Source organism: Coregonus clupeaformis, unplaced genomic scaffold, assembly GCF_020615455.1.
Source record: "Coregonus clupeaformis isolate EN_2021a unplaced genomic scaffold, ASM2061545v1 scaf0414, whole genome shotgun sequence".
Taxonomy (NCBI): domain Eukaryota; kingdom Metazoa; phylum Chordata; class Actinopteri; order Salmoniformes; family Salmonidae; genus Coregonus; species Coregonus clupeaformis.
The window spans coordinates 48,911-61,070 of NW_025533869.1; the positions used below are offsets into that span (position 1 = coordinate 48,911).

Sequence of the window (12,160 nt, forward strand, 5' to 3'; positions counted from 1 at the left end):
CTTATACATTCACATTTTGTCAATAGTTTGTGAAAACTGCTCAGTCACAATGTGTACATTGTCATATCTGAAATCAGTCTCAACAATATACATTCTGTTCAAAGTATATTCAGCTAGGATGTTTATTTTTACTTCAAGGCTTTCCTCATGAAGAGAGTGAGTTGTAATCTTAGTGACATGTTTTTTTTGTGGTTTAAATGCACTGAGGTGTGTGTAGAGAGTGCGTGGTGAGGACTGAAGTTTATTGCTGGGGGTTAGAGATGAGTTTAGCTGAGAGTTAAATCTATTTAGGGCATTCAGAACACCACAGAGATGTTTCCGGGATACAGCTACAAAACAGTTTGAGACAAACTAAAACACCAGTCAATAGATGCAACCAAAAATAGCTTTGTTACATTGAGCATAAGCCTAACATGGTTGTAAAATGCAGATTCTGTGGGTGAAATCTATGGACAGAGAACAATATGAATGCAAACCAAACAATGCCTCTGAATGAAAGCAGTTGAATGTTTTATTGGATCTAAAATGCATTTCCAGTATCAATGTTAGAAGGAGCTTGACAGAATACAAGTAATTGTAATACACAATGAAAAAGCCATGGTTATACATATAGGGTAGAAAACACTAAATCAATGCAAGTTATTAAAGAGCAAAAGTTGACGTTTCAGTCCATGTTTTGGCATCTCACCCCAGAGTACACAGTGTCACTCTCCATGGCGCTCCTCTGTCTCCCGGCGTTTACTTTCTTGTGGATGACGTTCAGAGCGGCGTAATGGAGTGTGTCAGCATCTTGATCCTGAGAGGAATAACAAATATAAAATCCAAATGTTTGCTATTAGACAAATATATTTATAGTGAAACAACACCTTTAGGTAAATGCCTATTTTAATATTTTGAACGAAGATAAAATACATTGAATCAGCAACAGCTGGACCAGTGTTAGGTCTGTCTACCTGGTTATGAGAACTGGAGACTGATGAAGTACTTGACTGAGGGTGCCTTCCTGTAGACAAACACATGGTGGAATCATCATCATCATCATCATACAATGAATTAACCCAATTTCATGACTAAAACAGGCTGTAAAGTAAAACAATATGTGGAAAAAGTCAAGGGGTCTGAATATTTTCCCGAATGCACTGTATGTTGTTCACAATGATAACGCTTACCTCTACACAGCAGAGAGGTTTTCTTGGTCATCTTATACAAAACAGAACCAAGGACAATGATGAGGATGACACAAAGAGCCAACGCTACACCCAGACAGTACACCAAGAGAACATGGTCCTCCTTACAACCATCTGTAGAAATACAGACAGTGATAGAGGAAATTCAGGACATTTTGTTCAACCAGGCATACAATTTATTCTCAGCAATGTGAAAGAGTGTTAGACATTTTCAGAAATGTCAGAAATATCACTTACTTTCAATGTCCAGCTTGGTCCCTTTCCCAAATAGTATCTCCCCACATGAGGCCACAGCACAGTAGTAAGTCCCAGCATCAGAGAGGCTGAGGTTCCTCTTGGGGAGGTTGTAGACACAGCTCTGTGTAGGAGACCCAGCCTCAGGGCTCCTCTCACACTGATCACTCCTGTCTCCATAGGTGTAAATTATTCCTGGATGGGATTCTCCTGAGCCATGTCTGAACCAATAGACACTGTGTTCTCCTGCACAGGTCTCAGTGTGTATTGTACAGTTCAGAGTCACAGAGTCTCCTGGCTGGACTGACTCAGACACAGGCTGCTGGATCACAGACATGCTGTTGGACTCTGAATCTGAAGAGAGTGAGTAAGATCATGGTGTGTACATTCTATTTTCCTCCAAATTCATTAATTTACCATTATAGGAACACACTTCAGTATTTAACATTTTTAAAAGGAACTGATGTTACCTTTCACAAATATAACTGTTCCTTCTCCAAATGTGACATCACTCGCTAACATACTACCACAGTAGTATGTAGCTGAGTCCCCTGACTCTATCTTTGAGATTGTCAGGTTACAGCTGTCAACTTCTCTCTTCACACTCAAACGTTTATTCTCCGTAAAGTCCTTGTTGAAATATGTTGTTTTTTTTTCGGGATAAATTGATACTGTCATGAGAAGAGGTTTCTGTCCAACAGTTTGCTTGAACCAAGAGACTTTGATCAAATCAGATTGACAAAAGCAAGTGAGAGATACACTTTGTCCAAGGTGTGTAACCATCACAGGGTCTGGTTGGATTACATTTTTGTTAAGTGCACAACCTGTGAAGCAAACAAACTAAATAAATCAAAGACAAAGGTATAGTACAGAATGATACATTATCATCATTATTCAGACTACATGGTCATTCAATTGGATTCAAAAAGACTGACATAAAAAGTACAAGGATCCACATGAATATTTCTTACTTACCAAAATTGGTGTAAAACAAAAAGATTGTCCAATATATAATCATCGTTTTAATGTCCTTTCTGCACTGTATAGTGTGTGGGTCTGACAACGGGGAACCTTTTATATGATGACACTCATCGGGTAATCATTATGAAGTAGGCGGAAACTCTGAACAAAGTGATTTCATTGGCTCTCTGATTAGGCATAAACCATCTGATAAAAACTACAATCTAACATGTGTCCTGTGGCATACCATAGTTAGAGCAGCCCTTCAATGATGTAAAGTCAGAGTTACTGGTTTGTATTTTTTGGGTCGGTGGCTGAGACTAGTGGTACATATGTCCTCTTTGACATACACAGGGGGTTTACATTGTATTTCTCACTTCATGTCTGTAGAAGGCAGTTCAAGCTTTCAGGAGGAAATGAACTCTGGAGAGGTTGGCACCTTTTTGACAACATAAAGATGTGATCCTTTGATACCTGGTGCAAATAAATGGTAAGAATTGGGCCATTAAACTTCAAAATAAAAACTTGTTTATTTGAAATTTCAAACAAGCATACAGGCAGGTTACAGTGTTTCATGTTACAGCTATTATCATCAAAAGGAAGAGTTCAGACATTTGCAAAATCATTATATAAATGTTGTTTATAAAAAAAACAAATGTATGCACTCAGTCAACCTCATCCAATAGGCCCCTGCAAAGGCATCCTACAGCAAATGAGAAATGTACAGTATATAATCGCCAGTTCTCACGGTCACAATCAACATCAAAGTGGAGTTCAGAGGAGGGGTGGGGCTGATTCTGATTGGATGACCCATACATGTCAAGTCCTGTCTTGATTACTCACACCAGAGTAGATTGTTTCTTCCTCTCTCTGTTCTCTCTCTCTCCTCTGTCTCCTGGGATTGGTACTCTTCTTGTCAGGGAACTTCAGGGCGGTATAGTTTAGGGCAGCATCATCACCGTGGAGTTACACTATGGGGATGAAACACAGACTCACTCAATTCAGAATCTGGGTCAAATCTAATGCTGTAATATTTAGCTTTAATACTATTATCCAGTCTCACTCTTGATACAGCAATTATGTTAACCTGTTGGTCTGAGGTGTTGGCATGAGGATTCCCATACTGGTTCTGCTGAGAAGGGGTCCCCGCTAAAAGAAAAATGACAAAACATTTAAAACACTTGAAACCTCCTCTTGTTTACTTATTAAAAGGCATACTACCATGTATTATTTTCTTCTGAATTAAGAAATGAAATCAGAGTCCCTGTAAATAGGTTGCTGTGAGTGAGAGGGGGTGTTGCTGGCATGACAAGAGAAAAAGCTGTTTGTCACTGCAACATAAAGATGCTTGGGTATGGCCTAAATAAATACATTCAACTTCCTTTGTCTTGATTATAGTTAAATGCGTTATTCATCATATCACAAGTAAGTCATTGTCAATGAGTTTGGAAGAGAAGCAATGCACCTAATTCATTACAGTTACAGCTAATAAAGTTAACAATTAAGGCTGTGTCATTCATCCAGTTCTACTGTCTGATCCCAGAGTACACCATCTCCTCCACCATGTTGCTTCTCTGTCTTCTAGACCTGTTCTTCTTGTTGCTCAGATTCAGAGATACATAATGGAGACTGTCTGCATCTTGGGCCTGTGAAGAACAATTATAAAATGGGGGAAGTATTACAATATGTTTTTATTGTAACCCCTTTCATACTTCCCTTTTATGGTAATACAACATCAGGAATTCTGTTTACCCTTGCATCTGAAGAAGAGACTGCTGGACCTCTTGTCTGAGAGACGGGTCCTGAAAAGAAAGACAGAAAAGATAAAGATACAACTACTTCTTCCACTACAGATACATCTGGTGATATAAAAGAATATAAACTTTTCTGAAGGACTGTACCTGCTACATACTGTACGCATATCATTCATTTATTTGGTTTGGACTTCACTTACCCCTACACTGCAGATACTTTCTCTTGATCGTGATGTTCGTGATGCTACCAAGGACAATGATCAGGATAAATGAGAGACCCAATGCTGCACTCAGGCAGTACACCAAGAGAAGAGGGTCTGCGCCATTGTCTGGGAAAATGATTGGACGTTTTCTTATGTGATCTAAATAACTCGTAGAGTTGGACACAATAGATTATAAAATAGATAAAAACTGAAATGTAAGTTGTGTCACCTACCCTTGATCTCCAGCTTGGTCCCGTTTCCAAACAGTATCTCCCCACATGAGGCCACAGCACAGTAGTAAGACCCAGCATCAGAGAGGCAGTTCAGAGTCACAGAGTCTCCTTTCTGGACTGACTCAGACAGACTGCTGTACAACGGTGGTGTTTCTGGATCCTGAACCTGACAAAAAGTTTTTCATGTCAGTAAATGTGTTTCCTATTTTGTGTCCTAACTCAACATTTGCTGAAAACTTAAGCTACAGTAATATGTTATTGTGTGATTACCTTACATTTAATTAAGACATTGTATATCCAAAATGTAAAGTGCAACAATGCTCATGATTATAGTTACAGAACACTAGTTTCTAGTTATATTCTCTCTAAATTCAGATGTTGTACCTTTAACAATGAGAATGGCTCCTTCTCCAAATTCCACCTTGTTGGAACAAGAACTCCCACAGTAATATATTGCTGAATCTGAGAGCTACATGTCTGAGATCCTTAGGTGTTTTTATTCCTTTGCCACTTTGCACTAAGTAGTGAGGGTTGCCTTCAAAGTCATTGTGGAATGTGGCATTATTGTCATAATTGTAGAAAGTTGTCATGAGCTGAGGATTGTCAGCCAATGTTTGCTTGAACCACAAGAAGTGCAGTGCCAAGTTGCCTTCATGGAAGCAGTGCAGCGTCACTGTGTCTCCTATGTTGGCTGAAACAAGGTGCATGGCTGAGGATTGTACCCCAGCTAGAATACACACAAAGACAGATATGAATTACATCAATAAAGTTCCTGGTTGACTTCAAATTAATGGTGTACCCCCTATAAGCACAGAAATATATAAGTTGGACCTACCCGTCTCCCTGAGAAGTGGAAATATCAGGCAGAGTGTGATGATCATCTTTGAAGTTAGTAACTGTGTCTTGAGTGGAAGAAGTCTACCCAAGTAAAAAAAAAGAAATCAACAGTGGGCTATTTGGTGATTGGTTGAACTGGACACGTCATTTTTGTTGATGCCTTATCCAGCCCACCATAAACTGAGAATCACTTACTGTATATAATCAATGCTAAAAGTGGACCAATGCTAGGAATTTGCAACAACTGGCTGGATGAAAGCTGTCTAATACTCTGTTAAAACTCTTATCTGGATAGATAGTCTGTGTAAGACCAATCAAAATATTATCCAACAACCTTTTTTTCCTTCTTGGAAATCATACTTTACCACCCCATTTACCATCACAGGTTAATTTATATTTTTAAATACGTTTTTCATGTAGTTTTTACAACAACAAAAAATTAGCATACATTATACAGTGCATTAGGAAAGTATTCAGACCCTTTGACTTTTTAACATTTTGTTACATTACAGCATTATTCTAAAATTGATTACATAAATAAAAAATCTAATCAATCTGCACAAAATACAACATAATGACAAAAGCGTTAAAAAAAAGGTTTTTAGATTTTTTTTGCAAATGTATTACAAATAAAAAAGAGAAATACCTAATTTATTTAGGTATTTAGACCCTTTGCTATGAGACTCAAATTGAGCTCAGGTGCATCCTGTATCCATTGATCAGAGTCCCCCTGAGGTAAATTCAATTGATTGGCCATGATTTGGAAAGGCACACCTGTCTATATAAGGTCCCAGAGTTGACAGTGCATGTCAGAGCAATAACCAAGCCATGAGGTTGAAGGAATTGTCCAAGAACACAGTGGCCTGCATCATTCTTAAATGGAAGAAGTTTGGAACCACCAAGACTCTTCCTAGAGCTGGCCACCCAGCCAAACTGAACAATTGGGGGAGAAGGGCCTTGGCCATGGAGGTGACCGAGATGGGAGAACCGTCCAGAAGGACAACCATCTCTGCAGCACTCCAACAATCAGGCCTTTATTGTAGAGTGGCCAGAGGAAAGCCACTCCTCAGTAAAAGGTACATAACAGCCTGCTTGGAGTTTCACAAAAGGCACCTGAAGGACTCAGACCATGAGAAACAAGATACTCTGGTCTTATGAAACCAAGATTGAACTCTTTGGCCTGAATGCCAAGCGTCACGCCTGGAGGAAACCTGGCACCATCCCTTTGGTGAAGCATTGTGGTGGCAGCATCATGCTGTGGGGATGTTTTTCGGCGGCAGGGACTGGGAGACTAGTCAGGCTCGAGGGCAAGACGAACGGAGCAAAGTACAGAGAGATCCTTGATGAAAACCTACTCCAGGGCGCTCATGACCTCAGACTGGGGTGAAGGTTCACCTTCCAACAGGACAACAACCCTAAGCACACAGCCAAGACAATGCAGGAGTTGCTTCTGTACAAGTCTATGAATGTCCTTGAGTGGCCCAGCCAGAGCCCGGACTTGAACCCGATTGAACATCTCTGGAGAGACCTGAAAATAGCTGTGCAGCGAAGCTCCCCATCCAACATGACTGAGCTTGAGAGGATCTGCAGAGAAGAATGGGAGAAACTCCCCAAATACAGGTGTGCAAAGTTTTTAGTGTCATACCCAAGAAGACTCAAGGCTGTAATCGCTGCAAAAGGTGCTTCAACAAAGTACTGAGTAAACGGTCTGATTACTTATGTACATTTTATATTTTGGGTTTACATTTTTATTACATTTGCAAAAAATTCTAAAAACCTGTTTTTGCTCTGTCATTATGGGGTATTGTGTGTTGTTTGATGAGAAATAAAATCAATTTAATAAATTTTTGAATAAGGCTGTAACTTAACAAAATGTGGAAAAAGCTGTCTGAACACTTTCCGAATCCACTGCATGTACTTGTATACTCTTGGTATCAACATCAGTTGTGTGCCTTAGACATCTTTGGTTCCACCACATGCAGCAGTTACAGTTCTCCTGATGATAAAGCAAGACAATTTTATGTCAGTCTTACTTTCACTATCATTCACAGAAACATGAAGTGTAACACCTGATAGTTTAGTATGGGTCAGGGGTTTACCTGGGTGGGTAAGGCTCTTGTCTGTAGCCTGGATACACCTTCTACTCTACACTGTAAACTAATGATTAAAGTTCAAGAACTGATAAAACCTATGATCTTGTAAGTGATAAGATACTGTGTTAGTCTAGATGGAGCTGTGTTTCTAATTGTCATTGGCGTGAGCAAGGAAGAAAGAAAGTAACTGACTGACACCACATAGACATCCTGCAGAAAACCACAGAGTGTGTAGGAGGCCAGCAGGCCTGTCCACAGCGTAGAGATGGCTTCATCTTGAGCTCACAGCAGACCAAAGTGATCAGGTAACTGTGAACAGCTCACTGAGTGCATGATGTGTGGGTGGGTTTAGCATGGTAACAGTAGGTAGTCTCTGCAGAAGCCCTCTGGACAAACATTCATAAAGACATTCTTACTCAAGTAGTATTTTACTGGGTGACTTTCACTTTTACTCAAGTATGACAATTGGGTACTTTTTCCACCACTGTTGTCTGATAAGCATGCAGTACATTATCAAGCATACATTACATATACAGTATGTAGCTGTACATGCCCTTGGGATCAAACTTAGTTGTGTGCCTTAGACTTGGCCCCACCCCATGCAACAGTTACGGCTCTCCTAATGACCTATAGGAGGACTATTATACATAGAACAGAACTTGATATGTACCAGGGTGAACAGGGGTGGAGCATCGTGAGTGTATATGGGGGAATAACTTACAGGATAAAACAAGTCTATTTTATGTCAGTCTCATTAACTATCATTCACAGAATCATGCTCTAACTGAAGTGTAACACCTGATAGTTTAGTAGGGGTCAGGGGTGTACCTGGGTGGGTAGGGCTCTTAGCTGTAGCCTAGTATACATTGATACAACTTCTACTTTAAACTCTGTAAATCAATTATCGTAGTTCAAGAATGAACATGAACATGCTTTTTAGTACAGGACTCGGCTTAAACTGTGTCTGGGAAACTGGCCCATATGATAAGATAGAGGCTATATAGCATGCAGTATGTCAGCGGACTGTGTTTCTAATTGTTATGGTCGTGATCAACAATGTAAGCATGAGAGAAAAACACACTGACACCAGGTAGACATCCTGCTGAAACCACATAGTGAGTGAAAGGCCAACCAGGCCTATCCAAAGCAAAGAGATGGCCTTGTCTTGAGCTCACAGCAGACCAAAGTGTTAAGGTACCTGTGAACAGCTCACTGCATGATGCGTGGGTGGGTTTAGCATGGTAACAGTAGGTAGTCTCTGCAGAAGCCCTCTGGACAAACATTCATACAGGGATACTGTATGTACAGAACACACGAGAAGGAATAAGTCTATTTTAGTCCCTATCAGTTGTTTAAATAGATATTTATTAATGCAAAAGAAGGCACATTCTGTACACAGGGATTTCAGGAGAGCAGTTCAATCAATTAACACATACAGCATAAGCAGGGATGATGATGCTCAATTGAATTGAAGTCGCAGGCTAATATTTTTCTAATGCAATACGAGCAACTAAGCAATCTCAATAAATCATCATTTGCAATGTATAGCAATGATACAGTATCTCCTACTTTACTCAATAACCCATCTCTAGTCTATTGACACTGGCCTTAGCTTGATCTATTTCCTGATGAGGTAGATGATGATGAAGATGATCAGGCAGCAGAGGAGAACTCCAGTTCTGATGATGGGGAGAAGGTCCAGGATTCTCATCTGTGGATCAACGTCACAATCTGAAATAATAAAATGTATCTTTCCATGACGTAGACTGATCAGGTGAAAGCTATGATCCGTTATTGATAAAACTTGTCAAATCCACTTCAATCAGGGTAGATGAAGGTGAGGAGACACGTTAAAGAAGGATTCTTAAGCGTTGACACAATTGAGACATGGATTGTGTGATTCAGAGGATGAATGGGCAAGACAATAGATTGAAGTGCCTTTGAATGTTGTATGGTAGTAGGTGCCAGGCCCACCGGTTTGTGTCAAGAATTGCAACGCTGCTGGGTTTTTCATGTTCAACAGTTTCCTGTGTGTATCAAGAATGGTCCACCACCCAAAGGACATCCAGCCAACTTGTCACAACTGTGGGAAGCATTGAGTCAACAGCATCCCTGTGGAAAGCTTTCAACACCTTGTAGAGTCCATACACAGACGAATTGAGGCTGTTTGAGGGCAAAAGGGGGAGTGCAACTCAATATTAGGAAGTTGTACACAGGGGCATTGCCATGCTGAAAAGGAAAGGGCCTTCCCCAAACTGTTGCCACAAAGTTGGAAGCACAGAATCATCTAGAATGTCATTGTGTGATGTGTTTGTAAGATTTCTCTTCACTGGAACTAAGGGGCCTAGCCTGAACCATGAATAACAGCCCAAGACCATATTTCCTCCTCCACCAAACATTACAGTTGGCACTATGAATTGGGGCAGGTAGTGTTTTTCTGGCATCCGCCAAACCCAGATTCATCTGTCTGACTGCTGTATAGTGAAGTGTGATTAATCACTCCAGAGAACACTGCTCTAGAGTCCAATGGCGGTGAGCTTTGCACCACTCCAGCCGACACTTGGCATTGCGCATGGTGATCTTAGGCTTGTGTGCGGCTGCTCGGCCATGGAAACCAAACAGTTATTGTGCTGACTTCGGGTGCTGACATTGCTTCAAGAGGCAGTTTGGAACTATTTAGGGAGTGTTGCAACCGAGGACAGAAGATTTTTACGCGCTGTGCGCTTCAGCACTCGGTGGTCCCGTTCTGTGAGCTTGTGTGGCCTACCACTTCTCGGCTAAGCCGTTGTTGCTCCTAGATTTTTCCACTTCACAATAACAGCACTTACAGTTGACCGGGGCAGCTCTAGCAGTGCAGAAATTTTACGGACTGATTTGTTAGAAAGGTGCCACGTTGAAAGATACTGAGCTCTACATAAAGGCAATTCTACTGCCAATTTTTGTCTATGGAGATTGCATGGCTGTGTGCTCGATATTATACACCTGTCAGCAACGGGTATTGCTGAAATAGCCGAATCCACTAATTTGAAGGGGTGTCCACATACCTTTGTATATATAGTGTATGTACAAGGGTGAACATCAGTGGGGTAAACACCTACACAATGAAACAAGTACATGTCAGTCTTCCATTCCTTGAATATAATTCACAGAAACATTCACTAAGTATATCACCTGAGAGTGCATGTCTGAAGTGACACACTATACCTATCTAGTCTGTTTTACTCTCTGGTTAGTGCGTTTCTAAATGAAAGCAATCTGTCAGAAGGAGGATCCTCCTCAATTGGTCTCCTTCTCACAGAGCATCCTACAGTAGTCTTTGTGTTTCACAAGTCATGTCTGTTTGAGAATGTACTGAAAGTTCTCCCATGACATCATCACAAAATGGCCCCTCCCCCTGGACCACAAGTTAGAATAGATGGTGCTGTATCACAAATGAGATGCTTAACTCAGAGGGTTCAAATAGGGTTCATTAGCAGTCATTTGTGGTTTGTAACTGATTTCAGATAACTAAATATATATTTGAGTCAGTTTAATTAATAACTGTTTTGCTGTGGCTGTAAGCTGTCAGGGGCAACATGAACAACAAGTAAAGATAGTGAGAACAACAGTGACACCACATAGACATCCTGCTGAAAACCACATAGAGACACAGAGACACAGAGAGCAGGTAGGAGGGTCCTGTGTGCACAAAGCCAGCAGGCCCACCTGACCAAAGCGTAGATACGACATCATCTTGGGCTTACAGAAGACTGCAGAGTACCTGTCAACTTGTTCACTGTGTGGGGTTGGGTGTGAGTGACATGCTATCAACACCACTAGAAGAGGTCAACACATTACAGAGGAGAGATGATATGAATAAATAGGTTGTCTCCCATACTTTTTCAACTACTCCCTGGAACTCAATTTTAAAACACTACATTGAAACACACGAGTCGTTGTCTTCGTCATAGAGATAACCCTTCTTCAAGTTTTATTTTGAGTGATTGTGTGGCTCATCCTGGTAACTAAGCTACACTTATAATAACTTAGTTGATGTTAGTAGTAATGATCCAGTGATGATGACTACCTAGCCTGTTTGATTGATGTGACGCAATGATTCTGAAATGGATTTATAACATGATACTGATGTTTAATATGCATGTAATAAATGTATATATTACCTTGTTATAAATTCTTAACAGCCACACAGTGTTTTTGTTGGGCCTTTGTTTCTCTCGTTAACACAGGTGAGAGTGTTGACATGGACAAGTCTGGAGATCACTCTGTCATGCTGATTGAGTTAGAATAACAGACTGGAAGCTTTAAAAGGAGGGTGGCGCTTGAAATCATTGTTCTTCCTCTGTTAACCATGGTTACCTGCAAGGAAACACGTGCCGTCATCATTGCTTTGCACAAAAAAGGGCTTCACAGGCAAGGATATTGCTACTAGTAAGCTTGCACCTAAATCAACCATTTATCAGATCATCAAGAACTTCAAGGAGAGAGGTTCAATTGTTGTGAAGAAGGCTTCAGGGCACCCAAGTAAGTCCAGCAAGCGCCAGGACCGTCTCCTAAAGTTTATTCAGCTGCGGGATCGGGGCACCACCAGTGCAGAGCTTGCTCAGGAATGGCAGCAGGCAGGAATGAGTGCATCTGCACGCACAGTGAGGCAAATACTTT

At 40.8% G+C, this 12,160-nt stretch overlaps 1 pseudogene; it reads right to left on the bottom strand.

The window, feature by feature from the left end:
- Positions 1–537: 537 nt before the first annotated feature.
- Positions 538–5,452, bottom strand: LOC121566419 (annotated as a pseudogene).
- Between the last annotated feature and the right edge of the window lie 6,708 nt (positions 5,453–12,160).